Here is a 24,611-nt window from a genome sequence, read left to right as displayed (position 1 = left end):
CAAAATTCGTGATCCTTAAATGGATACTGTAAGGGAGACTCATTGATAAAACATACAATAATATTGCAAAAATGTATACAAATTAATTATAAAATTGAATAATTACTATGGCATGATGATGATATTAATATCAATGGGACTGGGAATGGACTCGAACACATGGATACTAAACCCAGATATACATATGAATAAGTGGTCACTAAGACTTAAAGGACACAAAAAAATTGAAAGAACACATATATGGTGCCTAAAGGGGAGACATGAAGCCAGAGTTAGGGCAAGTTCATTTAAAAAATGGCATGATATCCAACTCCATGTTTAACCCCCTCGGTGTGAGACTCCCCAAACGGTGGATCCAGAAGGATTCCCTCTTCAGTAGCTCTATTTCTCTATCCCCCCCTCTCCAATGTTGTTTAACCTGTTCAATAACTGTGTATGTTAGACCTGTTGGATTTCCTTGATGGAATAATGAGAAATGATCAGATACACTGTGCGTCTTAAGTTGTCTTTTTATGCTGCTTAGATGTTCTAGGATCCTAGTTCTAATTGGTCTAGCAGTTTTACCCACGGATTGAAGTTTGCACGGGCATTCCAGTAGGTATATGACATGGTCTGATCTACAGGTAAGACAGGTTTTTATATTAAAACTTTCATTCGTAACATTGGAGCTGAAATTCGCAATATTGGGGGATTTGAACTGGCAAGCCCTGCAGGTTTTACACCCATAAAATCCCATATTATGACTAAACAGTTATTCTGGCTAGATATTTTTTTGTCTGAGTGCACTGGGTGCCAGTTGATTTTTTAGATTGTTAGCTTTTCGAAACAGAACATTTGGTTTTTCTGGAATTTCTTTTCCTAATATGGGATCATTCTTTAAGATGTCCCAATGCTTGTTTAGGTTCCTTGTGATCTTTTTTGATTCTTTATTGTAACCTGTGATAAATGCAAAATCTAACTGATCATTTTTCTTTTTCTTAATTCTAGGTTTCAACAGATCACTTCTATTTTTACCGTCTGCTTCTACCATTGCTCTGTCCAACCTCCCCTCGTCATAATCTTTCTCCAAAAATCTGTGTTTGATAAAATCTGCTTGTTCTAGAAATTAATCTCTATCTGTATAGTTTCTTTTTAGTCTGTTAAATTGTCCTAGTGGCACATTGTCCATCCATCTAGGTAAATGACTACTAGATCTCAAAATATAATTATTTTTGTCAATCTCTTTAAAGAAAGTTTTGGTCTTGATTACTGTCACGGTAGCTTATGACAAGATATAATGAACACCAAATATCTGGGTTGAACTGAACGAGGCTTAGATATAATAAAATATATTTATTCCTTAAATAAGGTGAACACAGCAATATAGTACAATTAACAGACAAGAAGGTAACACTTACTTAGGGTTGGGGAATGGAGAAGTATCAGCTAGCAATTCTCCAGCAATCCGGTGACATTCAAGATGGTATCAGAAGAAGAACTAAAAACTGTAGGGTTGACACAGTTTATATACCTGTGTAACCCTATTCTTAACATTGAATACAGACTATTGGTGAACAATTATCTGTATCCAATCCCTAACGTGGAGACACAGATTAACCCATGCCCTCCAGCTAGTTAGCCCATGTGTACTGGGACTCTGAGTGTCTTATTTCTGTAGCCCCATAATTAAATCAGGGGCGACGATCAGTCTACAAAATGAAGTAGCTGGCAGGAGCTTCATTGTTTGTAGGTGTAGACATAACACTTACAAACCACTCCAGTTTGATGTTCCTCCGCCCTCAGGTAACAATTAGAGTGGCAGAGTCGTTTGACCAATACTTGGTTCCTAGACTTTGGGTAAACAATCAGGGCAGTTAACTTTTTGATCACAGTGCTTAGGCTCAATCAGCCGACTGCCCTTCATGACCTATTAGCATAGCAGATGGTCTGCATTTCCAGAGCAGATCCAAAATACCATACATACTGTATATACTATAATATCTACACATATTAATAAGTTCCATTCTGGTGGGCTCAGTGGGTCGAAATTTGCCAGTTCTTAATGCCTACAGTGACTCCACACATTGGCCAAATATCAACTCTCTGCGACCTCCAGAACAACCCTTGTCAGGGTGTATGGACGTGTAGAGCGATGTAACATCACAGGTTGCCATTAAGTAATGATCTTCCCATTTCAACTCATTTAGTGTATTCAGAATATCCATTGTGTCTCTAAGATATGATTTTTGTTTGGTTACATATTTTCGAAGAAACCTGTCAATATACATTGACAGATTAGCTGTGAGTGAGCCAATCCCAGAGAAAATAGATCTACCTGGGGGATTGGCTACACTCTTATGAACCTTTGGAAGGTGATAGAAAATTGGCATTCTCGCTTTATCTTCATACAGGAAATTATATTCCTTCTCATTTAGAATGCCAATTTATTTTCCCTTATCCAAGAGACATTTTAATTGTTCTGTATATTCTTTTAATGGGTCAGACCTGAGTTTCGTATAGGTAGTTCTATCCTCGAGGAAGCATAATGACTCTTTGTCATAATCTCCTTTGTCCATAAGGACAACGCCTCCTCCCTTGTCAGCTTGTTTGATAACCAGATCATCATTCTCCACCAGTTCCCTTAATGCATATTTTTCTCTTTTAGTGAGATTGTCTTTAGTTTTAGTTTGGTTCTTCATTAGATCCTCAAAATCACTAGTGATCATCTTGAAGAACACTTCCAAATTATTACCCTTGGCAAACTGGGGGTAGAACGAGGATCTGGGTTTAAAACCTGTGTGTACAAAATTCCTCTCTTCCTGCACCACCAATGGAGTCCCTACATCATTCCTGGGTTCTAAATTTCATTCCAGGAAATATCGTTTCAGGGTCAATTTTCGTAGGTATTTATTTGCATCAATGTAGAGGTCAAAATTATTATGACCTCTCACTGGTGCAAAAGATAACCCCTTAGATATAACTTCCCTCTGGGGTTCTGTCAGAACAGTGGAACTTAAATTAAAGATGTTATCATTTATCTTGCACTTTTTTTGTGTTCTCATTCTTTTCCTTCTGCCTCTGCTCCCTCTAAAGGTCTTCCTCTTTTTAGATTTTTGGACTCCTGTTCCGCTAGTGGAAGAAAACGATTTTTGTTCTCCCGCAGTGTGGATGGACCCACTGCCCCTAAAAAAAACCTCTGATTTATCCTGCTGATCATCTCCCTTTGCCTCCCTTTTCTCCCTTTCCTCTTCCCCTCTCCCTTTAAGAGATTTTTCTTTTTTCTTCTGGTATCTCTCTTCTTCTCTTTTCTCTCTTTTTTGTTGATTAATGGGAGTGAAGTTAGCTGCACCCCTTTCTCGTGATTCATGGGATTCTAACCTCTCTCTCTGTATATAATGTTCTCTATCTTTTTCTTGTTCTCTTCCTCTAATATGATAATTTCCTTTCTTATTAGATCTATCCTGATCCCTTTTAAAAATTCTCCCCTTATTCCAGCTTCTTTGTTCACCTTTTAAATAATCTTCTTCATATCTTTTAAATTTCTTCAATTTATTGGTTTCAGTTTCCTTTGAAATGGAATCTATTTTAGTTTGTAACAATCTATCCTTTTCTTTAAATTCACTGGTGTGTTCTACTGCAGTCAATTTATCTTGTATTTCATTAATATCCTCATCTAATTGCTTTAGATGGGCTTTTTGTTGTTTAATTATCAAATTGATTAAATCCTTGGAACACTTGTCCAATATACTATTCCAATTAGATAAAAATTCTGCATCTTCCAAATCAAAGGAAGGTTTTTTGCCAATCCTTAATCCCCTGGGAACCCTACCACAATTTTTATATTGTTCTAAAAAAGTCACATCCAACCATTTCTTGGTGTCTTTTATCATAAACCGTTCTAGTTTCAGAAACTCATTTGTAATCATATTTCCCATATCATTCTCATCTATTGTGATTTCCTCCACTGGTATAGAATCAAATTTAACATTTCTCAACAATCTTTTTGAGAATACATTTGTGGTGTTTTGAGTAATCTCCATAATACAACCTTTTAAACGTGCAGCCCAATCACCCGAAAACTAGTGCAATGGTATAGTGATGTAGTGAAAAACAGGTGCAAACAAATACAAGGGGTGAACACTAATAATAAGTGAACAGATATACTGTCGCGGCCGAGTTTATTCTTACATTTGCCCGGTCTCGGCCGCGACAGTAACCGGGCGCGCGCCGGGGTGTCCCGTGCGCGCGCCGAAGCCTCGGAGGAGCGGTCCTCCGATCGGGGCTTCCCCCTCCCCTCTCCGGGTCCGCCGGGTCCCCCAGAACCCCCCACCGCCGTCCCCCACATCGCGGGACACCAGGGCTCCCTCGGGGAGCCCTGGGCACGCGCGCATGGGGCGCAGGCACCCGATGAAGCGTCACTGCGCATTGGTGATGCGCGGCACGCCGAGGGGATTTGGCTAGCAAGCCGGGAAATCTCCCGGCTTGCGGAACTAGCCAAATAAGGATAAAACGTGTCGCCAGTGTAGGCTCTTGTAATAAGTGAAACAAAAATAAATAAATTAGCGTATATACAATTTCACCCCCTGCACAGACCCACTGGGAGGGGTAGTCTTCACTCTTCCCCAAAGGTAACAGTAGTAGACACGAAATCCAGGGGGAGCATAGGGAAGAAACAAAAAATAAAACAAATCTAAGTGCAGCAGAATTGCAATGGGAAAGATGCGTTTCCAAGAACTTGGCTCTATTGAAATGACTACTTACAAGATATAAGAGTCAAAACAGCAGGGTTGACTAACACTCAGTGGTGGGTAGGTGGTGTAGTTGTCATCAAGGTGGTTCAGGTACTCAGGAGGGTATGGCCCGATTGCAAGAGAGAGAACAAACTGGCATAGCGCAGATCAACCAAGGTATACATTTTTTTATCTAAGTAAAAAATACACTCACACTATATATGATAAAATCAGGCATGTCACACTGAATAAGTGTATATGAGGATATCAACAGCCAGCTGGCTCACCATCCCACAACTCTCCGCGCTCATCCGTCTCTGCCTCTGCTCAACTCCGTCACCGCACGGCTCGGCGTCTGACGTCAGATCCGGTTTTGTTGGTTGGTTGGGGGCTGGACCTCCAGTGACTCCTCACCAGACAGCTCCATAAGAGAAGACTCCCACTCAACGCGTTTCGCTACATAATCACGTCGGCTTCGTCTGGAGTGTGAAGTCTCAGGATCACAATTGCGTCTTATATAGCTTGGTTGTTGATTAGTTATATGGAACTGATGTTCCTTAAAGCGCTAATGGGGTTAATGTTAATTGCTGGATATTAACTAATACAAGAGAATTCAGTACAAATAGAACAATTTGGATGGGGTGCATATAATGGAAAGTTACTGTACTTAATAGTCAAAACAGGAGGACTCAGATCGAGGAAGAGAACAAGAAAAATATAGAGAACATTTTATACAGAGAGAGAGGTTAGAATCCCATGAATCACGAGAAAGGGGTGCAGCTAACTTCACTCCCATTAATCAACAAAAATGAGAGAAAAGAGAAGAAGAGAGATATCAGAAGAAAAAAGAAAAATCTCTTAAAGGGAGAGAGGAAGAGGAAAGGGAGAAAAGGGAGGCAAAGAGAGATGATCAGCAGGATAAATCAGAGGTTTTTTTTAGGGGCAGAGGGTCCATCCACACTGTGGGAGAACAAAAATCGTTATCTCCCACTAGCGGAACAGGAGTCCAAAAACCTAAAAATAGGAAGAGCTTTAGAGGGAGCAGAGGCAGAAGGAAAAGAATGAGAACACAAAAAAAGTGCAAGATAAATGATAACATCTTTAATTTAAGTTCCACTGTTCTGACAGAACCCCAGAGGGAAGTTATATCTAAGGGGTTATCTTTTGCACCAGTGAGAGGTCATAACAATTTTGACCTCTACATTGATGCAAATAAATACATACGAAAATTGACCCTGAAACGATATTTCCTGGGAAGAAATTTAGAAACCAGGAATGATGTAGGGACTCCATTGGTGGTGCAGGAAGAGAGGAATTTTGTACACACAGATTTGAAACCCAGATCCTCGTTCTACCCCCAGTTTGCCTAGGGTAATAATTTGGAAGTGTTCTTCAAGATGATCACTAGTGATTTTGAGGATCTAATGAAGAACCAAACTAAAACTAAAGACAATCTCACTAAAAGAGAAAAATATGCATTAAGGGAACTGGTGAAGAATGATGATATGGTTATCAAACAAGCCGACAAGGGAGGAGGCGTTGTCCTTATGGACAAAGGAGATTATGACAAAGAGTCATTACGCCTCCTCGAGGATAGAACTACCTATACAAAACTCAGATCTGACCCATTAAAAGAATATACAGAACAATTAAAATGTCTCTTGGATAAGGGAAAAGAAATTGGCATTCTCAATGAGAAGGAATATAATTTCCTGTATGAAGATAAAGCGAGAATGCCAATTTTCTATCACCTTCCAAAGGTTCATAAGAGTGTAGCCAATCCCCCCAGGCAGACCTATTGTCTCGGGGATTGTCTCACTCACAGCTAATCTGTCGATGTATATTGACAGGTTTCTTCAAAAATATGTAACCAAACAAAAATCATATCTTAGAGACACAATGGATATTCTGAATACACTAAATGAGTTGAAATGGGAAGATCATTACTTAATGGCAACCTGTGATGTTACATCGCTCTACACGTCCATACACCATGACAAGAGTTGTTCTGCCATTAGACACATACTAAGACAAGACAGTGAATTACCGGAGAGTCAGGCAGATTTTATTGTAGAAAGCATACAATTTATTTTAACTCATAATTATTTCTGGTATGGTGGAGAATTTTATTTACAAAATTGTTGAACGGCGATGGGTACCAGGTTTTCCCCCAGTTACGCCAACCTCTTTATGGCGGTTTGGGAGGAGGAGTCCATCTGGCCTATGGAGGGATGACCTGGGGCGGGCCTGGTACTCTGGCGCCGTTTCATCGATGATGTGTTTTTAATATGGAAGGGGAGTGAAGAGGCACTTAACCATTTTTTTGAGCACATTAATACTAACACATGGAATCTGAATTTTACCAGTACATACAGTAAAGAAAATATTATTTTTTTGGACCTGGTAATCTATATAGAAGAAAATGTAATCAAGACCAAAACTTTCTTTAAAGAGCTTGACAAAAATAATTATATTTTGAGATCTAGTAGTCACTTTCCTAGATGGATGGACAACGTGACACTAGGACAATTTAACAGACTAAAAAGAAACTGTACAGATAGAGATCAATTTCTAGAACAAGCAGATTTTATCAAACACAGATTTTTGGAGAAAGATTATGACGAGGGGAGGTTGGACAGAGCAATGGTAGAAGCAGACGGTAAAAATAGAAGTGATCTGTTGAAACCTAGAATTAAGAAAAAGAAAAAACGATCAGTTAGATTTTGCATTTATCACAGGTTACAATAAAGAATCAAAAAAGATCACAAGGAACCTAAACAAGCATTGGGACATCTTAAAGAATGATCCCATATTAGGAAAAGAAATTCCAGAAAAAACAAATGTTCTGTTTCGAAAAGCTAACAATCTAAAAAATCAACTGGCACCCAATGCACTCAGACAAAGAAAATCTAGCCAGAATAACTGGTTTAGTCATAATATGGGATTTTATGGGTGTAAAACCTGCATGTCATATACCTACTAGAATGCCCGTGCAAACTTCAATCCGTGGGTAAAACTGCTAGACCACTTAGAACTAGGATCCTAGAACATCTAAGCAGCATTAAAAGACAATTTAAGACGCACAGTGTATCTGTGTCAGGAAGCACTCACTTCCCTCGGCGATTCCTCTGCTCAGCGCCGGGCACGCCCACGCCCTCCCGCGCGCACACCTGCACCATCCACTGGCTCGGTCCACACGCGTACACGCGTTACGGAGCGCGCTCATTCTGCACACTCTTCTTCCCATCCCCCGGACCTCAGGCTCCGCCCCCGCAAGCCGTACGGGCATACTCAGGTTACCAACAAGTTTCACCTGGCCTGTTATGACTGCACCAATCTGCAGTGTCTCCCTGCAGCTCTTCCTGTCCCGCCTCCGTTCCTAATTGGACCTTCCTGCTTTATCTAGATCCTCTCTGCTCTCAGTCTTTGCTCGACATAGTCTCTGCATGGAAGTACTTCAGGATTCTCTTAGTGTTTTCACAGGTTTTTACACGGCTCGTACGACTACCCCCTCTGGCTCTCGATCTCGGCACTCCTTGGACAACGCTCACTCTGATACCCCTCGAACCCGGCTTGGACTACAACCTATCTCCACTCCACTCCTTGACCTCGGCAAGGCATTCTTCACTCTATCTCTACAGCCGGTACCGGCAAGTATTGTCTACATTACTACACCTGGCCTGGCAACACTTTATACCACACTCCGGGCACGCTCCCTTTGCTGCGGGTGCGTGTATTACCACTTCCCCCTTCAGCTCAGGGGACGGGTCTGGTCTGCAGGCAGCACCGGCGTAACAATCTGATCATTTCTCATTATTCCATCAAGGAAATCCAACAGGTCTAACATACACAGTTATTGAACAGGTTAAACAACATTGGAGAGGGGGGTATAGAGAAATAGAGCTACTGAAGAGGGAATCCTTCTGGATCCACTGTTTGGGGAGTCTCACACCGAGGGGGTTAAACATGGAGTTGGATATCATGCCATTTTTGAAATGAACTTGCCCTAACTCTGGCTTCATGTCTCCCCTTTAGGCACCATATATGTGTTCTTTCAATTTTTTTGTGTCCTTTAAGTCTTAGTGACCACTTATTCATATGTATATCTGGGTTTAGTATCCATGTGTTCGAGTCCATTCCCAGTCCCATTGATATTAATATCATCATCATGCCATAGTAATTATTCAATTTTATAATTAATTTGTATACATTTTTGCAATATTATTGTATGTTTTATCAATGAGTCTCCCTTACAGTATCCATTTAAGGATCACGAATTTTGCAAATGTTTTGTATTAATATGTGTTCTATTACTAAATCTCCCTCTATTAATCCATTGTATTAGGTTTTGATTTAATTTTTTATGTAAAACGTATAATATCGATCTGAGTCCTCCTGTTTTGACTATTAAGTACAGTAACTTTCCATTATATGCACCCCATCCAAATTGTTCTATTTGTACTGAATTCTCTTGTATTAGTTAATATCCAGCAATTAACATTAACCCCATTAGCGCTTTAAGGAACAGCAGTTCCATATAACCAATCAACAACCAAGCTATATAAGACGCAATTGGGATCCTGAGACTTCACACTCCTGACGAAGCCGACGTGATTACGTAGCGAAACGCGTTGAGTGGGAGTCTTCTCTTACGGAGCTGCCTGGTGAGGAGTTACTGAAGGTCCAGCCCCCACCAACCGACGAAACCGGATCTGACGTCAGACGCCGAGCCGTGCAGTTGAGCAGAGGCAGAGACGGATGAGCGCGGAGAGTTGCGGGATGGTGAGCCAGCTGGCTGTTGATATCCTCATATATACTTATCAGTGTGACATGCCCGATTTTATCATATATTTTTTACTTAGATAAAAAAAATTATACCTTGGTTGATCTGCGCTATGCCAGTTTGTTCTCTCTCTTGCAATCGGGCCATACACTTCTGAGTACCTGAACCACCTTGATGACAACTACACCACCTACCCACCACTGACTGTTAGTCAACCCTGCTGTTTTGACTCTTACATCTGGTAAGTAGTCATTTCAATAGAGCCAAGTTCATGGAAACGCATCTTTCCCATTGCAATTCTGCTGCACTTAGATTTGTTTTATTTTTTGTTTCTTCCCTATGGTCCTCCTGGATTTCGTGTCTACTACTGTTACCTTTGGGGAAGAGTGGGTCTGAGCAGGGGGTGAAATTGTATATACGCTAATTTATTTCTTTTTGTTTCACTTATTACAAGAGCCTATATCTGTTCACTTATTATTAGTGTTCACCCCTTGTATCTGTTTGTGCCTGTTTTTCACTACATCACTATACAACCAATTTACAGCCATTGTCTGGTTTGTGTGAGCTTGCTTACCCTACGCTGTTTTCTTTGCAGGAGTATCCACAAGGTCTGCAGCCGGTGCACCTCCTCTTCGTCTTCCTCCATCCAAGCCAGGGGGCGGTATGAATGGGGGGTCAGGACAGAAGGGGAGGGGACACTCACAGAGACAGGGGAAACAAGACAACATAAATTGCAACTAACAAAACAAACAACAACTGTGTGGAGCTCTCTTCAATCCGTCCGGATCTGAGCTCCTGTGCCCGAGGACACCATGCCCTTTCCCAAGACCCTCTTATCAAGGACCAAGTGCACCGACTCCCTCGGAGTCCCACATTCCCCGGGACTTCCCCCACTGACCCCGATGATCTAGGTCCCGTGGGGCCATGGCACATGCCTACTGCCAGGGTGGCTGGGCTCCCGCCCCCCTCCCGGCGCTCCCACCCATTATCCTATCTAAAACTAAAATCACAACTTTTAACTATATATGTGATAACACCCAACTATCCCAATTAGATATGTGTCTGATTCTCTCCTATGACCTATTCTAACTACCACTTTTGTCTTGTAGAACAATTATGCCCCAAATATGCTCCCTCATCCCCACCTTCGTATCCTATTAAATCTCCTAAACTCTGCTGCTCCAGATGCTTGCAGCTCCCTTTCCCTTATCTATTCTGCTCTTCCCCCCTCTCCCTTGCTATCTGTCCCAATCCCCTCCAGCAGCTCCTCATTCTGCTCCTGCCTGCAGCCCATTGACCCGCTCTCACCTCCCTCACTGTCCAGCGATAGCGTCTCTGCTTCCTTTGTGCTCCATCAGCCTCTTCTCTCCCCCCCTGTGTGCCATCCCTGCTGGGCTCTCGGCAGCGGAATTCGCATAACCCTGCCTGGAGCCTGCCCCCCCCCCCCTGAGTGCCGTTTGCGACTTCCGCCTACGTCATCACGGCGCGACCGTCCTTCGGCCCTGACCTCACTTCCGGCCCTGGGTGAGTCGTGCCGCCTCTCTCCTCCTCTCCTCACTTGGTTCCTCCTCCTGTCACTCCTCCTCCGACGGAGCTTAACCACAGTTAGTTCGCGCTCTTTTGCTCACCGCCATTTTTGCCCGCGTAGTTTTCCCGCTTCTGCACCAGCCATCCTCAGTTTGTTCCTTTGGCCGTCATCTTCCCTCCATAATAGCAGCATCGTGGCTGGGCACCAATTTTCCATTATTGATCGTGCAGGGCCTGCTTCAGCGCTTACAGGTAGATCGCTTGCCATATCCTTCCCCTCGGAACCGTGGGAACTCTACAACTTTTATAACTTGCTTATTTATGTTTATAACAAAACAACCAAAGCACCTTTATTGAAACTTTCCCTTTAAGGACTTTCCAGCAGTTGCGATGAGGGCGCAAGGAGTCCTTTAAAGGGGTAACAGCGTGTGGCAGACATGCGACCCGTCCGGCCTCATGATTTATTTTTATCTGTTCTTTTCTCCGCCGTGCTGCTGACCCTTTTCCATACTGCTTCCAGTGCTGGGCGCTTCCTCAGGCTGTGAGGGTAGTGTTTCCTTCGCTCCGAGTTTCAACAAGAACTCGACTCCCTCCTCCAAATGCCTCCTCCTCCGATGGAGCTCGACCACAGTTAGTTCGCGCTCTTTTGCTCACCGCCATTTTTGCCCGTGTAGTTTTCCCACTTCTGCACCAGTCATCCTCAGTTTGTTCCTTTGGCCGCCATCTTCCCTCCATAATAGCAGCATCGTGGCTGGGCACCAATTTTCCATTATTGATCGTGCAGGGCCTGCTTCAGCGCTTACAGGTAGTTAGCTTGCCATATCCTTCCCCTCGGAACCGTGGGAACTCTACAACTTTTATAACTTGCTTATTTATGTTTATAACAAAACAACCAAAGCACCTTTATTGAAACTTTCCCTTTAAGGACTTTCCAGCAGTTGCGATGAGGGCTCAAGGAGTCCTTTAAAGGGGTAACAGCGTGTGGCAGACATGCGACCCGTCCGGCCTCATGATTTATTTTTATCTGTTCTTTTCTCCGCCGTGCTGCTGACCCTTTTCCATACTGCTTCCAGTGCTGGGCGCTTCCTCAGGCTGTGAGGGTAGTGCTTCCTTCGCTCCGAGTTTCAACAAGAACTCGACTCCCTCCTCCAAATGCCTCCTCCTCCGATGGAGCTCGACCACAGTTAGTTCGCGCTCTTTTGCTCACCGCCATTTTTGCCCGTGTAGTTTTCCCGCTTCTGCACCAGTCATCCTCAGTTTGTTCCTTTGGCCGCCATCTTCCCTCCATAATAGCAGCATCGTGGCTGGGCACCAATTTTCCATTATTGATCGTGCAGGGCCTGCTTCAGCGCTTACAGGTAGTTAGCTTGCCATATCCTTCCCCTCGGAACCGTGGGAACTCTACAACTTTTATAACTTGCTTATTTATGTTTATAACAAAACAACCAAAGCACCTTTATTGAAACTTTCCCTTTAAGGACTTTCCAGCAGTTGCGATGAGGGCTCAAGGAGTCCTTTAAAGGGGTAACAGCGTGTGGCAGACATGCGACCCGTCCGGCCTCATGATTTATTTTTATCTGTTCTTTTCTCCGCCGTGCTGCTGACCCTTTTCAATACTGCTTCCAGTGCTGGGTGCTTCCTCAGGCTGTGAGGGTAGTGTTTCCTTCGCTCCGAGTTTCAACAAGAACTCGGCTCCCTCCTCCAAATGCCTCCTCCTCCGACGGAGCTCGACCACAGTTAGTTCGCGCTCTTTTGCTCACCGCCATTTTTGCCCGTGTAGTTTTCCCGCTTCTGCACCAGTCATCCTCAGTTTGTTCCTTTGGCCGCCATCTTCCCTCCATAATAGCAGCATCGTGGCTGGGCACCAATTTTCCATTATTGATCGTGCAGGGCCTGCTTCAGCGCTTACAGGTAGTTAGCTTGCCATATCCTTCCCCTCGGAACCGTGGGAACTCTACAACTTTTATAACTTGCTTATTTATGTTTATAACAAAACAACCAAAGCACCTTTATTGAAACTTTCCCTTTAAGGACTTTCCAGCAGTTGCGATGAGGGCGCAAGGAGTCCTTTAAAGGGGTAACAGCGTGTGGCAGACATGCGACCCGTCCGGCCTCATGATTTATTTTTATTTGTTCTTTTCTCCGCCGTGCTGCTGACCCTTTTCCATACTGCTTCCAGTGCTGGGCGCTTCCTCAGGCTGTGAGGGTAGTGTTTCCTTCGCTCCGAGTTTCAACAAGAACTCGGCTCCCTCCTCCAAATGCCTCAGGGTATGAGCTCTGCCCTCTTTAATCACGAGTAATCCAAACGGGAAGACCCAACGGTACTTTATTCCCTTGTCCCTCAGGATCTTTGTCAGGGGCTGGAGGGACCGACGTGTATTTAGCGTAGTGGTTGAGATGTCCTGAAACACAGACAGGCGCACACCCTCAAATTGTATGTTAGAGTGTAACGACTCAGGAGATTCCGTTCTGGACATTATGAATATCTTGTTATGACTTTTGGGCTGTGTAACGCCCCGGCCGTGTTTCAGGAATTTATGAACGACATCTTCCATGATGTTTTGGGAACTTTTGTCATTGTCTATCTAGACGACATTTGTATTTTTTCTAAAAATCTGGAGGAACACATTCAACATACCAAACTTGTGCTCTCTTCGTTCTAATCGTCTTTACGCCAAGATGGAGAAATGTCTGTTTCACTAGGCCTCAACGGCCTTCCTAGGCTACATCATCTCCAGCCAATGTTTTTCCATTGACCCAGAGAAGCTCAAGGCGGTTCTCGACTGGCCACTCCCCTATTCGCTCAAGGCTGTGCAACGTTTTCTTGGCTTTGCCAATTATTACAGGAAGTTTATCAAAAAATTTTCTTCTATTGCTCTTCCCATCACCGCTTTGACCAAAAAGGGCGCCGACGTCTCATCCTGGTCACCTGAGGCCATTTCTGCCTTTGAGATTCTCACGAAGGCGTTCGTGTCTGCCCCCATACTTCGTCATCCGGATACCTCCCTCCCCTTTACTTTGGAGGTTGACGCCTGAAACGTAGGAGCTGGCGCAGTTCTTTCCCAGAGGACTTCTCCCCAAGAGAAACTCCATCCTTGTGGTTTTTTATCACGGAAATTCTCAGCAGCAGAAAGGAATTATGATGTCGGTAATCGCAAACTTTTGGCCATTAAGTTGGCTCTCCAAGAATGGAGACATCTTTTGGAGGGTTCCAAAAAACCAATCGCTATCCTCACTGACCACAAAAATTTGTTATATATTGAGGGGGCTCGTCGCCTAGGCTCCCACCAAGCTCGCTGATCACTCTTCTTTTCCCGCTTCAACTACACCATCTCTTATATCCCTGGGACCAAAAATGTTAAAGCGGACGCCCTTTCTCGTCAGTTTGCCTCTGAGACCGAAGCTAAAGAAATCTTGGAACCTATTCTCCCGGCCAAGTGCATAATTTCTGCTAACAACTTCGATGTATTAGATGAGATCAACAAGGCACAAGCGCATATTCCCAGCAGGTTCAGGGTACCAGAAGGACGTCTCTACGCTGTTCCACGTTTTCGCCATAAAATCTTACTTTGGGGTCATTCCTCTAGAGCAGTTGGTCATCCATGCTTCAAAAGGATGGCAGATCTCATTAAATGGACTTATTGATGGCCTAAGATGAATCAGGACATTCTCAAATTTACCTCCGCCTGTCCTGTATGTGCCCAGAGTAAAACTCTCCATCATAAACCTTCTGGACTTCTTCTACCACTTCCCATCCCTGAACAACCCTTGGAAACACCTTTCGATGGACTTCATTGTTGAACTGCCTATTTCCAAGGGGATGAACACTATTTTGGTCGTGGTTGACAGGTTTTCGAAGCAGGCACACTTTATTCCCCTCAAGGGTCTTCCCAACTCTGCCACCTTGGCGGACGTCTTCTCCAAAGAGATCTTCAGGTTGCATGGTGTCTCCATTTCTATTGTCTCGGATCGTGGGTCTCAGTACATCTCAAAATTCTGGCGGGCCTTCTCCCAAAGATTGGGTATCTCTCTCTTGTTTTCCTCTGGATACCATCCACAAACCAACGTCAAACTGAAAGGATGAACCAAACTCTTGAACAGTATCCAAGATGCTTCATTTCAGACTCGCAAGATAACTGGGTGGATCTTTTACCATGGGCCGAATTTGCCATAAATTCCTTGAGGAACGAGTTTACTCAGGAGTCTCCTTTCTTTATCAACAGTGGCTTCCACCCCAGTAGTCTCCCTCTCTCACCTTCTCCTTCTGGGGTTCCTGCAGCCGACTCTTATATCACCAACTTACAAGAATCCTGGAAAAAAATCCTCAAGTCCTTACAGTCTGCGGTTGCCAAACAAAAAACCAAGACAGATCGCCACAGTCAAAGGGGTCCTTCCATCAAACCTTGTGATCGGGTGTGGCTGTCTTCCAAAAATATTAACACAGATACCCAGCAAGCTCAAACTCCCCCACCCACCACAAAGTGAATATATATTTATGTCAACCAGAGAGCTACTGAGCGTGGCAATTGTATATAACAAGAAACAGGGGGTGCCCAATGCTGCATCCAATTGACAAAACATATAAAGTAAAATACTTCAATAATAATAATTGGTTATTTAGTTAACCCTTTGGCCAAAGGCGTCATAAGCCTGCATACCAACGTCAAGGTATAACCAAAATAATGCAGGTCCTACACTACACTGTGAAACCTTTCCTTTTACCTCTGTGAGAGGGGAAAAAACCATAATGGGTCTTGTTCCTGCAGCAAGTGAAATGACCTTCCAAGTTAAAAGGGTGAAGGAGGAAGAGTGAGCTCTGGGGGGAGGTGCCACAGCCTCCAAAGAGACTTATGACGCCTTTGGCCAAAGGGTTAACTAAATAACCAATTATTATTATTGAAGTATTTTACTTTATATGTTTTGTCAATTGGATGCAGCATTGGGCACCCCCTGTCTCTTGTTATATACAATTGCCACGCTCAGTAGCTCTCTGGTTGACATAAATATATATTCACTTTGTGGTGGGTGGGGGAGTTTGAGCTTGCTGGGTATCTGTGTTAACCTATGTCTCTTTGGAGGCTGTGGCACCTCCCCCCAGAGCTCACTCCTCCTCCTTCACCCTTTTAACTTGGAAGGTCATTTCACTTGCTGCAGGAACAAGACCCATTATGGTTTTTTCCCCTCTCACAGAGGTAAAAGGAAAGGTTTCACAGTGTAGTGTAGGACCTGCATTATTTTGGTTATACCTTGACGTTGGTATGCAGGCTTATGACGCCTTTGGCCAAAGGGTTAACTAAATAACCAATTATTATTATTGAAGTATTTTACTTTATATGTTTTGTCAATTGGCTGCAGCATTGGGCACCCCCTGTCTCTTGTTATATTCCAAAAATATTAGGCTCAAAACCCCTTCACCCAAACTGTCCCCTAGATTCTTGGGACCATTCAAAATCTTAGAGAAGGTTAATCCAGTAGCTTATCGTCTCGATCTTCCCCCCACAATGAAGGTTCCGTCCGTGCTCCATGTTTCCCTCCTTAAAGAATTTATTCCCAGTCCTCATTTCCCAGATCCCTCTCAGAGACCCAATCCAGTGTCCACCCTGGGCCAACAGGAGTACAAAATACAGTCTCTCGTCGACTCTCGTTTGTCTAAAAATAGGCTTCAGTTTTTGGTACACTGGAAGAGCTACGGGCCTGAGGAACGTTCCTCGGTACCTACACATCACATCCACGTCCCAAGGCTACTTTCTCAGTTTCACCAGAAATTTCCCCTCAAGCCGTGGTTGGATCACTTGGAGATTGATCCTCAAGGGGAGGATACTGTGACGACTCAGGAGATTCCTTCCCCTCCTTGTCCCTCTCTCCCATCTCCTGTTGCCCCTTCTACTCCTTCCCACTCCTCTCCTTTGCCTTCCACCTCGCTCCCTTTGCCGCAGCGCATTCCCCCCAGGTCTCGCATACCCACGCGGTCCCTGAGTCCCTGCTATAATCCTCCCCGCTCCCTCTCTCCCGCGATGCCCGCATTACCTTCCCCTGTGGTGGCACCCATCCCGTTGCCTCCTCCCTGCGTGGTGCCCGCGGCGTTCCGTGCGCCTGGTGACGCGTCCGGTGCGTGCGCTCCCTCAGCCCATGGAGGGCGTGCGCACACGCTCCTCCGCTGGTCTCCCTGACCCACCTGCTCCCTCCTCTCTGCCGCTGCATGCCGTCTCGCGGTCGCAGGACCCGCGCGCATTCCCCTTCACTGGGCTCTGTGCTCCTCCTGAGTCCTTCCCTTGCTCTGTGCGGTCCCTCTCTATGTTGCAACCTGTGCGCGCGCATCCCCAGCTTACAGAGGGCGCGCGCACATGCTCTTCTTATCCTGTTCCCCATGTCTCCGCCTCCCAAGCCCTACAGGCCACTCCACTGACTGCCCCTTCTGTCTCCTCCTCTTCTCTCCCTGTCCTATCCCTTTCGTCTCCCACTTCTCTCTACTCCTCCCCTCTCTCCTATTGGTATGCCCTCCTTTATAACCCCTGTCTGTCCACTTCTTCCCCGCTCTGCATAGTTCCTGTTTCCCTGTGTGTACCTGACCTTTGCTGTGCTTCCTCTGTGTTCCTGGTTTTTCCTGCTCCTGTGTTATCTTGGATTTCCCTGGCTTAGACCCCTGCTTGTCCTGGACTACTCTGCTCTCTGGTATCCCTCTGAACCCTGCTACTCATCCCACTACGCTTACCTCTGGCTTCCTAGGACCTGGCTTATACTCTGACGATTCTACCCTCTGGACTCCTGAACATTGGCACGCGGACACGACTATTCTTACGGACATTCCCAAGCGTTGCAAGTATAAACTAACACTCTTCCAACAGGCCCAGCAACGCTATACCACACTCCGGGCTTGCTCCCACTGCTGTGGGTGTGTGGTATCATACCGTTCCCACCTCAGTACTGGGGTCTAGCCAGGTCTGCGGGCTTACAGGCGTGACATAGAGGAAGCCCGCGTGATTTTGCACAGTTCATCCTTAATTTTAAAATAATGTATTCTCAGGATCACGTCCCTTGGGGGGTTGCTGGGAAGGGGCTTGGACCTCAGGGCACGATGACATCGGTCACGCTGGAGCTCCTCAGGGGATTTATCCGGCAGCAAGGACTCCATCCACCTGCCCACAAACTCCTCAACATCCAGGATCTCTTCAGGTATGCCTCTTAATCGTATGTTATTCCTCATGTCTCTATATTCTCCGTCTTCTTGTTTGTCCTCCAGCTCTGTCAATCGTTGTTTTATTTGTGAGATCTCATGCCGTGTGTTTATGTCACTCCACTGATATGTCCATTTTTTGCTCCAACTCATTTGTGCGTTCTTCTATGCCCTGAATGTCTTTTCTCAGCCCCTCCATCTCATTACGAAAAAACTCCTTAATATCCATTAGGAATTTAGACATGTCTTTTCTTAAAACCGGTTGCATCTCAGCCTCCTCTTCACGTTCCCCTCTGTCCTGTGTGGAGTCTGTGTCGGAGCTCCCAGCTGGTGACATTGCTTTCTCCTCTCTGTTCCTTGTCTGTTCTGTACTCCAGAAATAGGATCGCAGATCAATAGACTTTCTCTTTGTCTTTTGCGTGTTTGCACGCATTGTTGGCATCGCCGGCGCGTAGCCAATTCATTTGGTATGCTTTTCGTTGCATTTAGTTGGGTATTTTATTGATTTTTTTATGATTTTGCGCCGGGAGCTGGCAGAGCTGTCAAACTAAGCTGCCATCCCTGAGCCCGTCACGCATGCGCCTCTGTATTATTATTTTATGTACAGTATGTATGTTTTTCTTTACATAGCACCATACACAGTGATTTACCAATATAATCTACCAGACATAATGCACCACTCTGTGCCCATTTGAGCCTACAGAGATGTAGGAAGAAGAGAGGGGCTCTGCCTGTGCAAAGTCCTGTTCAGTACACCGTGATATCAGACAAAAGGGAGCAGCCAGAGAAAATTAAACCCCTTTCAAGTCTCAGTTCAGCAGCTTTCCAAAGTAATTTGATTTTACTTTGCTCTACCACGTGATCAGGCCCGTCTGGCAGCACCAATGTACATATGTGTAACTCCCCTTCAGCCCTTTATGGTAAACACAGCAGTGATGTATGTACCTTGCATACTGGGTTACCTTGCTATAGCTGAACGGTCCGAGTTCTTTATCTTACTGTAGGATACAGTCTTGTGGTTCTCTTTGTGGTCTTCATTCTTTTCAGCACTTCAGTGCCTTAACCTTGTGATTATCAAGGTTTAGGAGACAATTGCTAATCTGCAGGAAACTAAAAGGGTGAAAATCTGTCACACAGTATCAACAATGGAAAGTGAACACTTTCCCAATAGGTTTACTAACTAATAAAATGACAATAGTAAAAGGATAAATACGAATAAACAAACAACAATGAGACACACATACATATACAGTATGTATAAATCACCTTCCCCTGTTACCAGGGCAGATGAGAGGAGGGGGGGAGGGGGTAAGCCAGTACAAATTACATGGACCGGAAGGGAGGCCCGATTACATATACATTTGCCGTGCTCCCGAGTCTATCGGGCCTGATGGGAAGACACTTAGCTGTGGTGGCCGCCTCCTTGCTGCCGCCCTCGTTCTCCTTCTGAACCGCCGCGGCAAATGATGCCGTGGACATACCCAATGTGGCGGCACACGGCATCTCGTTGCCATGGTAATGCGACGGCACAGCGTCAAATGACGTCACGACGTCGCGTTACAATGGCAACGTGACACAGCGAGACATCACGTTGATGACGTTCGCAGCATAATTTAACGCTGTGGTTCAGAAGGAGAAAGAGGGCAGCAGCAAGGAGGTGGCTGCCACAGCTAAGTGCCGAGAGAAATTATTTTTTCATCAGAGCCCGAACCCGCTCTCGGCAGCCCTGCCCATTACACAACGCTAATTGTGAATATATTTATAAGCCCTCCCAGTCCTCTAGTCCCGCGCGATCTCCCAATAGGGGCCCAATGAAAGGAATCTGTATAGACAAATACAACACATGATCTTGTTGAAATAATGCTTACGTAGTATGTCTATCTATCTATCTATCTATCTATCTATCTATCTATCTGTCTGTCTGTCTGTCTGTCTGTCTGTCTGTCTGTCTGTCTGTCTGTCTGTCTGTCTGTCTGTCTGTCTGTCTGTCTGTCTGTCTGTCTGTCTGTCTGCCGCTCTCATTTTGTTTGTGGGGCAGTCCCTCTGTTCGCGTAGGTTGTGGATGTACACTTAAGTAGGGGTGGTCCCTCTGTCTCTTTAAAGTAAATGTATTTAATCCTGATATACTGTTATTACAGTCTCTCTTAAATGTATGTAGCCAGGCTGGTTTCCTTGGCTACCAGTCTGCCCCCTCCTGGCAGTAAGCCATGGTAAAAACAGGCTGCCAGGAGTGATCATGGGTTTTCCCCACCCACAGCAGCTTCAGTGAGTCACAGGGGAGGCGGTGGGATTGGACACATACAGGCTTACTGCAATGTGAAAGGCATGACCAATAGGGGCCTATGCTATAAGCGTTCATAAAAATAAATCGCTGGGCCATTTAAATAGCCATTTTTTTGAGCGTTGCTATCACGATATTCAGAAAGCCTCGATTACCTATGATAGCAAAATTCCCAAAACTGGCGAGTAGCTGCAGGTGTGAAGATCGCCTCTCTAAAAAGGCCACACCCGGCGATTTCTTTCAGCTGCAGAGAGACCTGCTCAGAGAGCCGCCTCTCTCTGCGCAAATCTCGCCCGAAATTAATGTTTTTTTAATATAAATGTTATTACTAGTGTAGATGAGCAGGGTGTCTCCGGAGCAGAACCACGTTGATTTGGGGACACCATGCTTCCCAAGGGACAGGCCCCGTTATGGGGTGCCGGTATCTCTTATGCATTTTATTCTCATGTGACGCGGGACATTTAAATCCATATGAGATACCAGCACCCCATAACGGGGTCTGTATCTCAGGAAGCAAGGGTCCCCAGACCTCAAATCGATGCAGTTCTGTTCCAGAGACCCCCTGCTTATATACTAGTATTAAAATGTATATTTAAACAGCTGATACCCACAATAAGCATTAAAATCACAACAACACTAATACCCACCTGCTCTACCCCCACGTGATTGATACCAGAGGGCGCGGGTGTCCGGAGGTCCTCAGGTAGTCCCCACGGGTGTCTGTGGGCCCTCAGCTGGTCCCAGTGGGTGTCTGTGGGCCCTTGGGTTGTTCCCGCAGGTGTCCGGTGGTCCTCAGGTGGTCCCCGTGGGTGTCTTTGGGCCCCTGGTGGTTGCTGCGGGTGTCTCGGGGCTCTCAGGTGGTCCCCGTGGGTGTCTGTGGGCCCTCGGGTGGTCCCTGTAGGTGTCTGTGAGCCCTCGTGTGGTCCCCTCAGGTGCCCGGGGGTCCTCAAATGGTCCCTGCAGGTGTCTTTTGGCCCTTGGTAGTCCCTGCGGGTGTCTAGGGGCCCTCAGGAGGTCCCTGTGGGGTCCAGGGGTCCTCAGGTTGTCCCCATGGGTGTCTTTGGGCCCTCAGTGGTCCCCACAGGTTTCCTAAGTTGTGTCTGGGGGGCCTCTGGTGGTTCCTGCAGGTGTCCGGCGGTCGTCAGGCAGACCGCGCGGGTGTCAGTGGGCCCTCGGGTGGTCCCTGTGTGTCCCCGCTAGCCTGCGGTACCAATCCTGTGGCATCATTTTTTTTGCTATACATTTAAATAAATAAAACCCTTACGCCCTCCCCCCAACACATACAGTACAGTATTGGGCTGCTGTGGAAAGGATTTAGGCTCTCCAGGCATCGTGGGCGAAGATCCAGGATAACCTTAGACGGGCCACCATTATGCAAAAGAGACAGGCCAATAGCCACCGCCAGAAACAACCCAATTACACTCCAGGCCAAAAGTTATGGTTATCCACTAAAAACATTCGTCTAAAGGTCACATCTCCGAAACTAGCTCCCTGATATATCGGACCGTTTAGTATACTGGAAAAGATTAATCCAGTTACTTATCGACTGAAATTGCCCGCAACCATGAGGATCCCATCCGCGTTTCATTGTTCGCTACTTAAACCATTCTTACCTAACCCACATACTTAAGACATCACACCCCGTCCTGGACTGGTAAACGGACAAGAGGAGTTCGAAGTTCAGTCCATCTTGGACGTGCGTTTCTCGAGAGGAGGACTCCAATATTTGGTGCATTGGAGGGGTTTTGGCCCCGAAGAGAGGTCTTGGATTCCGCTAGACCAGGTACATGCTCCCAGGTTGACCCGAGCATTTCATCGGAAATTTCCTGTTAAGCCTTGTATGGATCGCCCGGTGGTCGACCCTGAAGGGGGGGATACTGTAAGGGCGCTGCATCCCTTACCTTCCAAGTTGACCCTCTCTCCCCGCGCTCCTCGCATACCGGCACTTCCCGTTGCAGGGGCGCATGAACGCTGCGCCCAGATTGCCATTTCATCCTCAGCGGTGACCCGCGATCCAGCTGCGGGTTGTGTGCGCCGCCAAGGCAGACCGCCACGCACACCAGCACCTCTGGTGCCCCAGTGCTGAGTCCCAGTCGCGGGCGCGCATATATATGGCTGCACTTACCAATCGCTTGGAATCCTCAGCACCTGCCCTGCACCCAGCCTCGGCCTATCAGCAGTCCACTTACATGGGACCTCACCTCCTACCATCCCCATTGGCTCCTCACTGGTATTTAGTTCAATCAGCCCTAGGCTGATTGCTGAGCATAGTTAGTTCTTAGGCTATGGCCCCGCTGCCTCAGACAGTGCGGCCGCACTGCAAACAGGCGGCGGGTGAAAGTCACTGCACCATGATCTGCGGTCTGCAGCTGACTTTCTTGGCGCGGAGGGGCGTGGCCAAAGCGGGTCAGGAGGGGGAGCGGCTATGATGTGTGGTTGGGGGGAGGAAACGTGTTGGCAAACCCTCCCACCCCTCTCCTTCAACCGCCGAGGAACCGTGGGCAGGAGGGGGAGGCGGCACCATGCGGGAGCCCCGCGCACCCAAAAGCTGACCCCTTCACAGCTCCCCTGGGGGGTATCGGGGGCTGGGGGACACCTCCCCGTGCCACCCACTGAACCACCAATGCCAGCCTCTCCCATGCGTGCCAGTCTCTGCCCAGCTTCCCCCCCACCTCCCGACATGCTCAATCCGCCCAGAGCGGGCAAGAATTGGACCAGCCACGCTCCCGCTAATCCACCCACCATCCCCCCCGTGCTTACCTCCGGCCTGGGCAGCAGCCACAAGGATCGGAGGCAGAGGGGGGAGGGAGCACAAACAACTTACTGACCCTGCTCCCACTTCCCTGCCCAAGCGGGTAGCAGCCGTGGGGATCGGGGGAAGGGGGGGACCCAAAAAGTTAAAATAAATGAGAGACGTGGAGAGGGGCTGTAAACACACAATATATATATATATATACACATCCATAGTCACACATCCATACACACACACACTTCCCCGCTCCCCACGAAGCTGACAGCTCCAGACCCGGCTCTGATTGGCTCACAGCCACACCACGTGATGGGTCACCGCTTGGGATCTCAATTCTCTTGCATCCCCTGGCGGCTGACGCGTCACAGCGTGTAATGAGCCATGCAGGGAGGAGGGACTGGGACCTGCTTGGGAGGATACGAGGGGATGGTGAGTAACACGCATGCCGCTGGACACAGCGGGACCAAAGCCTTAGTTGTGCTGGCCACAAGCCACTTCGTTGCATTTGTCTTGTCTCTTTGTACTTAGATCCCAGCATTATATCCGGACTCCTGACCTCTGGCACCCTTGGACTCGGCACTCTCATCGGACTTCTACTCTCTCCTACCCATGACCCTGGCTTCAGACTCTGACTACTCTCGACTTCTCCAACCCTGATACGGCAAGTACCTCCTACGATCCTACCCTCTCCTGACTGTACCCGGCCTCCCACGACCACGAGCTGCGCAACCCAGACCCGGCTTCATGGCCAAGGTCGGTGTTTTCATATCCCCACCTCAGCCTCACGGTCCGGTCCTGTGACAAACTATTATCCAGATATGGATAATAGGGCATTTGCCCATCATTAAATAAAACATCAGACAGAGAGCATAATTAAAGTAAATAAACCTTAATAATTACCCCTGCTATCATGAAGGGCATCCTCATCAACATACTGCAGGTCCATGTCCTCAGATGCCAGCAAGAATACAAGAAAAAATCTAATGGCCCTGTTGCAGGGTACATGCAACTACACACGTGGGTTTCTTGACAAGGCTGTTTTATTTTGCCTTGAAAAATATACAGCACACAAAGCAAAAATAGCTCTTTTTCAGCAACAAACGAAAATGGCTTTTCCTTCAGCAAACCGAACAAAACAGTTTCTCTTTAGCAGACAGTTTATATATATGCAGCTTCCCTTTTTCTATGCAGGGGACAGACAGTTCACAGTTTCACTACTTTGCTACTCAGACTTGTTTTCAGGAATCACTTTAGCAGCTTACTCCTCTCTCATCAACAGCAAGCTCCATGTGTCTACAACCTGGGTTTTAACACACCTTGATTAGGCAGCTGGGATCCAACTAATTGACCTGAGGTTCCCAGCTGAAGTTTAACCTAGTCAGTGCTGC

The sequence above is a fragment of the Ascaphus truei genome, chromosome 5, assembly GCF_040206685.1.
Source record: "Ascaphus truei isolate aAscTru1 chromosome 5, aAscTru1.hap1, whole genome shotgun sequence".
In the NCBI taxonomy this organism is placed as follows: domain Eukaryota; kingdom Metazoa; phylum Chordata; class Amphibia; order Anura; family Ascaphidae; genus Ascaphus; species Ascaphus truei.
The sequence above is the reverse complement of the archived record's forward strand: the minus strand, read 5'-3'. Positions refer to the sequence as shown.